At 46.0% G+C, this 7786-nt stretch overlaps 1 protein-coding gene across 1 annotated transcript in view; it reads left to right on the top strand.

Moving 5' to 3' along the window:
• Positions 1–2343: 2343 nt before the first annotated feature.
• The window catches only part of USP35 (ubiquitin specific peptidase 35), a 75759-nt gene continuing 70316 nt past the window's right edge, over positions 2344–7786 (top strand). The window contains exon 1 of the mRNA XM_089691505.1: positions 2344–2612. The gene's annotated coding sequence lies outside the window, so the exon portion shown is untranslated. The remainder of the gene's footprint in view (positions 2613–7786) is intronic.

Genomic DNA, 7786 nt, shown 5'->3' with positions numbered 1-7786 from the left:
ACCCGTCCCATAGGAAATCATGTTAAATGGACTGCTATGCGTTTCCGCAAAACACTGCGGAAAATGCTTAGGGTTAGACGTGATTTGCCTTTTTGACATTTTTGTTGCAGGGGATGCCCAAAATCTGACTTGTATCTTATCAGTGAGCCAATCACACAAGCAGAAAGTGACCTCTCTGGGGGGTGTTCTGTGTACAGGACATCTCCAGGTCGACATATTGCATTTTACAGAAAATGACAGCAGCTGCAGATTGAAAAGGAAAGGTCATTTTTAACCACTTGTTAACTGCGCTATAGCTGAATGACAGCTGCAGTGCGAGTGTCCAGTTCTGGAATGGCATCGTATGATGCACTGATGATCAGTACCCTGCAGTGCCGCCCAGCAGGGCCACCCAGCAGTGCCTCCCACCAGTACCCATCAATGCTCAGCAGTGCCACCCATCAGTACCCAGAAGGGCCACCCATCAGTGCCCAGCAGGGCCACCCACCAGTACCCAGAAGGGCCACCCATCAGTGCCCAGCAGGGCCACCCATCAGTACCCAGCAGTGCCTCACACCAGTACCCATCAACGCTCAGCAGTGCCACCCATCAGTGCCCAGTACCCAGCAGGGCCACCCATCAGTGCCCAGCAGTGCCTTCCACCAGTACCCATCAATGCTCAGCAGTGCCACCCATCAGTGCCCAGCAGTGCCTCCCACCAGTACCCATCAAGGCTCAGCAGTGCCACCCATCAATGCCCAGCCATGCTGCCCATCAGTGCCCACCCAGCAGTTATGCCCATCAGTGCCCAGCAGTGCCACCCACCAGTGTACATCAGTGCCACCCATCAGTGCCCAGCAGGACCACCCACCAGTGCCCAGCAGTGCCTCCCGCCAGTGCCCAGCAGGGCCACCCATCAATGCCCAGCAGTGCTGCCCAGCAGTGCCACCCAGCAGTGCCTCCCACCAGTGTACAGCAGTGCCACCCATCAGTGCCTACCAGTGCCTCCCAACGGTCCCCAACAGGGCAACCCATCAGTGCCCAGCAGTGCCTCCCACCAATGTACATCAGTGCCAGCAGTGCCACCCATCAGTGCCCACCAGTGCCTCCCACCAGGGCAACCAATCAGTGCCCAGCAGTGCCTCCCACCAGTGCCCATCAATGCCCAGCAGTGCTACCCATCAGTGCCCAGCAGTGCCTCCCACCATTGCACATCAGTGCCACCCATCAGTGCCCACCAGTGCCCAGCAGGGCAACCCATCAGTGCCCAGCAGTGCCTCCTACCAGTGCATATCAGTGCCAGCAGTGCCACCAAAAGTGCCCAACAGTGCCACCCATCAGTGCCCAGCAGTGTCGCCTATCAGTGCCCTCCATCAGTGTCCACCCAGAAGCTATTCCCATCAGTGCCCATCAGTGCCACCTATCAGTGCTGTCAGGCAGTGTCGCCCATCAATGCCACCTATCAGTGCAGCAGCATCAGTGCCACCTCATCAGTGCCGCCTATCAGTGCCCTCCATCAGTGTCCACCCAGCAGCTATGCCCATCAGTGCCCATCAGTGCTGTCAGGCAGTGTCGCCCATCAATGCCACCTATCAGTGCAGCAGCATCAGTGCCACCTCATCAGTGCAGCCTATCAGTGCCCATCAGTGCTGCCTAGCTGTGCCACCTCATCAGTGCCCATCAGTGCTGCCTATCAGTGCCCATCAGTGCTGCCTATCAGTGCTGCCTCATCAACGCACATCAGTGAAGGAGATAAATTACCTGTTTGCAAAATCTTATAATAGAAACAAAGAAAAACTTTTTTCTTTTCCAATTTTTTGCTCTTTTTTTATTTATAGTGCAACACATAACCCCCCCCCCCCCCCCCCCCGTGGTGATTACATACCGACAAAAGAAAGCTCTATCTGTGTGAAAAAAATTATAAAAATGTCATATGGGTACAGTGTTGCATGACTGCGCAATTGTCATTCATATTGCGACAGCGCTGAAAATTGGCCCGGGCAGGAAGGGGGTAGAAGTGCCCGGTAGGCGAGGGGTTAATAACATTCTGTCACAGTGTGACTTGTTTCCAGGGGCGGACTGACAACTCATGGGGCCCCCGGGCAATAGGGGAACATTGGGCCCCTGAATGGTCAGTCCGCCCCTGCTTGTGTCACAATTGTATATCCTATATTATTATTTTTTTTCTAATGCAATTTTTTTTCCCCCCCATGAAAGTGGAGTCACCCTTTAAGCCATTTCTCATTAGAGACGGTGAGCTGATGCCCTTGTCTTTTGGCGTGTGCGGTGAAAGCGCTTTCCTGCACGCTATAGCAGTGGGCGTGGCGAGGCGTCCAGGGAGCGTGCCAGACAGCACAGGCAATATTGAACTTTGGGCAGAGGATGATCCTGTAGATCCTGCAGAGAGGGAGAGCAGACGCAGCATCTCATCCTCTGCCTGGGACCGGATTACACAGAGGGGCTCCGGGGACAATTCATGACCGACGACGACGCTCCCTTTTATTATTTTTTTTTTTCTCGCTGCCATCCACGCACGCGGTCAGTTCTGTCTATTTCTAGAACAGGCTGCATTATCCTCTCCGAAATCCCTTTGATGGTGACTTGTGTGTCTGCCTGCCTGCGATCACAGCCAGGTGAGTGAGATATAGGACGTCGTTTACATCCAGTGCAACTCTATCCATCACTTAAAGTGCATGTCCACCTCCGTAAACAATCGGCTCCAATTAGGGAGAGTGCTTTCAGCACAAACTTTGCCAACAGCTTCAGATATAACCCGTCCGCTTCCGTGAAAGCTCGATGAGATTTTCCAGTATAGATCGAGTCCAATGAGAAATGTTGCAGTTCTACTTGTCGGGAGAAGGGGCGCGTCTACGGCACTTTACAGTGCAGAATGCTTAAAGGGTATGTACACCCCAAAAATCAACTCCTCTTATTCGCTTCCTGTTGGTCCTTTAAATATACTATAGAAAGCGATTTGTTATATCTGCTCAATAAATACAAAAGAATACCTGTTGATCCAGCAAGCTGATAACTTCCCGTGCTTTCTGATTGTGGTACCCTCAGGGGCGGACTGACCCTTCAAGCACTGGGCCCGGGGTCAGTAGGGGGCCCCATGACATGCCCCTGGTACCTTTCATTGGCTGTTACATAGGCTTTTTTGGGTGTGGGCAAAGACACAGGGACCCCATGATCCCCTATTGCCCGGGGGCCCCATGAGTTGTCAGTCCGCCCCTGGGTACCCTATTATTTACTTTGTCTCCAGCTGCAACAGTGGACTACAACCCCCTCCCACGTATTAGGGAGAGGGAGGTGTTTTGTAGTCCCGTCCCAGGGTGGCATGCTGCTGGTGCTGACAGGGGAGAGACCTGTGTTTTTTACATACATACCTCTCCCCTGTCAGTGTTCCTCAGTGATCGTCGGGTGCCGGCAGGAAATCTCTGGCTGGGACCCGGTGATTGACAGCCGTAGCCACCAATGGCAGCACAGGCAGGGCGGTGTGCGCACGCCCCCTACCCAGAAATACAAAATCACGTATGTATATGTGATTTTACACATCTCTGCTGCCCTGTAGCAGTATTTGTGCTTTAGGGTGGTGGGGAAGAAGTTGCATAGTTAGTCTGGCTGAAAAAAGACAAAAGTCTATCCAGTTCAACCATTAAAAAAAAAAAAAAAATATATATATATATATATATATATATATATATAATGGGTTACCTAAGGCATTCTGCTTAGTGTCTGTGATTTTTTATTTTTATTTTTTTTATGTAGCTACCTGCAGGGCTGTATTTAGATATCATGCTCTTTCGTACAAACCCTACGCCTTGTGTGATGTGAATAATTTGGCATTATGAAGATACTTATTGAGAATGTCGCACGTAGGGATACAACTACATAGTTACATAGTCTGGCTGGCAAAAAAACAAAAGTAAGTCCATCCAGTTCAACCATTAAAAAAAAAAATATATATATATATATATAATATATATATATATATATATATATATATATACTGTATATAATGGGATAAATTAGAATAGGAAAGAATAGGATAGAATAAAAAATAATAGAATAGAAATAAAGGAATAGAACAGAATTGAAAGGGATAGACTGTAAAAGGATAGAATAGAATAGAATAGAATATAACACAATAGAATAGAAAAAAATGAATAAAACAGATTAGAATAGAAAATAGATACATAGTTAGTCTGGCTGAAAAATGACAAAAGTCCATCCAGTTCAACCATTAAAAAAAAAAAAAAAAAAATTTGTTATATATATATATATATATATATATATATATATATATATATATATAATGGGTTACCTAAGGCATTCTGCTTAGTGTCTGTGATTTTTTTTTTTTTTTTTTATGTAGCTACCTGCAGGGCTGTATTTAGATATCATGCTCTTTCGTACAAACCCTACGCCTTGTGTAATGTGAATAAATTGGAATTATGAAGATACTTATCGAGAATGTCACACGTAGGGATACAACTACATAGTTACATAGTCTGGCTGGCAAAAAAACAAAAGTAAGTCCATCCAGTTCAACCATTAAAAAAAAAAATAATATATATACATATATATATAATGGGATAAATTAGAATAGAAATGAATAGGATAGAATAAAAAATAATAGAATAGAAATAAAGGAATAGAACAGAATTGAAAAGGATAGACTGTAAAAGGATAGAATAGAATATAACACAACAGAATAGAAAAAAAAGAATAAAACAGATTAGAATAGAAAATAGTTACATAGTTAGTCTGGCTAAAAAAAGACAAAAGTCCATCCAGTTCAACCATTAAAAAAAAAAGTTATAATCCTACACCCACAGTTGATCCAGAGGAAGGAAAAAAAAACCAGCAAAGCACGATCCAATTTGCTCCTGCTGGGAAAAAAATTCCTTCCTGATCCCCCGAGAGGCAATCGAAGTGTTGTCCCCCTGGGACAGGAAGTGTGCTATAGGCAGGATCACCAGGTGAAAAATAAAGGGCAGAAACCTGAAAATTGAAAACAAATGGAGCCACCACACCTAGGGACTGGTAAGCTGCAATATAATACATGATTGGTTTGGGGTTTAGATACACTTTACATGGAGACAGCATTTCATGGGCTCACTGTACAAAGTTTACACACCAGAATAAGGATTCCTATTTTTTAAAAAGTGACATTTTACATACCAGAGCCAATTTAGACAGTATCCAATTACCCAATCAACATGTCTTTGGAGTGTGGGAGGAAACCAGAGTACCTAGAGGAAACCCAAGCAGGCTCAGGGAGAACATTCAAACTCCAGGCAGGTGATGCTGAGCTTGGGATTCAAACCAACAACCCCAGTGCTGCTAGGAAGAAGTGCTAACCACTTAGCCACTGTGCTACCCATCTGTCTCTATGATAATGTAGGACAGGTGTGACCTCATGTGTGTCTATGGTATATACCAGGGATCTCCAAACTGCGTCCCGAGGGCGGGATGTGGCCCTTTGCTACCCTTTATCTGGCCCTAGGGGCACTATTCCTCCCACTGAGACCAACAATGGGGCAGTACTTCCATTGAAACCAATGAGGGGGCACTATTCCTCCCGCTGATAGCAATGATGGGGCACCATTCCTCCTACTGATACCAATGATGGGGCACTATTCCTCCCACTGATACCAATGATGGGGCACTATTCCTCCCACTGATACCAATGATGGGGCACTATTCCTCCCACTGATACCAATGATGGGGCACTATTCCTCCCACTGATACCAATGATGGGGCACTATTCCTCCCACTGATACCAATGATGGGACACTATTCCTCTCACTGACACCAATGATGGGGCACTATTCCATCCACTGATACCAATGATGGGGCACTATTCCTCCCACTGATACCAATGATGGGACACTATTCCTCCCACTGATACCAATGATGGGACACTATTCCTCCCACTGATACCAATGATGGAGCACTATTCCTCCCAGTAATACCAATGATGGGGCACTATTCCTCCCACTGACACCAATGATGGGGCACTATTCCTCCCACTGACACCAATGATGGGGCACTATTCCTCCCACTGACACCAATGATGGGGCACTATTCCTCCCACTAATACCAATGATGGGGCACTATTCTTCCCACTGACACCAATGATGGAGCACTATTCCTCCCACTAATACCAATGATGGGGCACTATTCCTCCCACTGATACCAATAATGGGGCACTATTCCTCCCACTAATACCAATGATGGGGCACTATTCCTATCACTAATACCAATGATGGGGCACTATTCGCCCCACTGATACCAATGATGGGGCACTATTCCCCCCACTGATACCAATGATGGGGCACTATTCCTCCCACTGACACCAATGATGGGACACTATTCTTCCCACTGACACCAATGATGGGGAACTATTCCTCCCCCTGATACCAATGATGGGGCACTATTCCTCCCCCTGATACCAATGATGGGGCACTATTCCTCCCCCTGATACCAATGATGGGGCACTATTCCTCCCCCTGATACCAATGATGGGGCACTATTCCTCCCCCTGATACCAATGATGGGGCACTATTCTTCCCACTAGTACCAATGATGGAGAACTGCTCCTCCAACTGGCCATCAACCCTGCGGCCATGTTTATTCTCACTGATGCTGGGGCCAGGACATTTTCTATCCTCCCTGGCCCTAATCTGGCCCTACTAAAGTCTGGAGGACAGTATATTGGTCCTTTGAAAAGTTTGGAGACCTCTGGTATATACCTTGAGGCCATACCTATCCTATATTGTTTATAGGACAGGTATGGCCTCATGTGTCATCATGGTTACATAGGACAGGTATGACCTCATGAGTCATCATGGTATTATAGGATGGGCATGACCTCATGAGTCATCATGGTAATATAGGATATGTATGATCTCATGAGTCATCATGGTATTATAGGATGGGTATGACCTCATGTGTCATCATGGTAATATAAGACAGGTATGACCTCATGAGTCATCATGGTAATATAGGACAGTTATGACCTCATGAGTCATCATGGTAATATAGGACAGATATGACCTCATGAGTCATCATGGTAATATAGGACAGATATGACCTCATGAGTCATCATGGTAATATAGGATGGGTATGACCTCATGAGTCATCATGGTAATATAAGACAGGTATGACCTCATGAGTCATCATGGTAATATAGGATGGGTATGACCTCATGAGTCATCATGGTAATATAGGACGGGTATGACCTCATGAGTCATCATGGTAATATAGGACGGGTATGACCTCATGAGTCATCATGGTAATATAGGACAGGTATGACCTCATGAGTCATCATGGTATTATAGGACGGGTATGACCTCATGAGTCATCATGGTATTATAGGACGGGTATGACCTCATGAGTCATAACGATATTATAGGACATGTATGACCTCATGTGTCATCATGGTATTATAGGACGGGTATGACCTCATGTGTCATCATGGTATTATAGGACGGGTATGACCTCATGAGTCATCATGGTAATATAGGACATGTATGATCTCATGAGTCATCATGGTATTACAGGATGGGTATGACCTCATGTGTCATCATGGTATTATAGGATGGGTATGACCTCATGAGTCATCATGGTAATATAGGACATGTATGACCTCATGAGTCATCATGGTATTACAGGATGGGTATGACCTCATGAGTCATCATGGTAATATAAGACATCTATGATCTCATGAGTCATCATGGTATTATAGGATGGGTATGACCTCATATCTCATCTTGGTAATATAGGATGGGTATGACCTCAT

This window comes from Staurois parvus, unplaced genomic scaffold, assembly GCF_062004578.1.
Source record: "Staurois parvus isolate SC_StPar_1 unplaced genomic scaffold, SC_StPar_1.0 ptg000563l, whole genome shotgun sequence".
NCBI lineage: Eukaryota > Metazoa > Chordata > Amphibia > Anura > Ranidae > Staurois > Staurois parvus.
Note: the sequence above shows the minus strand (reverse complement) of the source record. Positions and strands in the feature narration are given on the sequence as shown.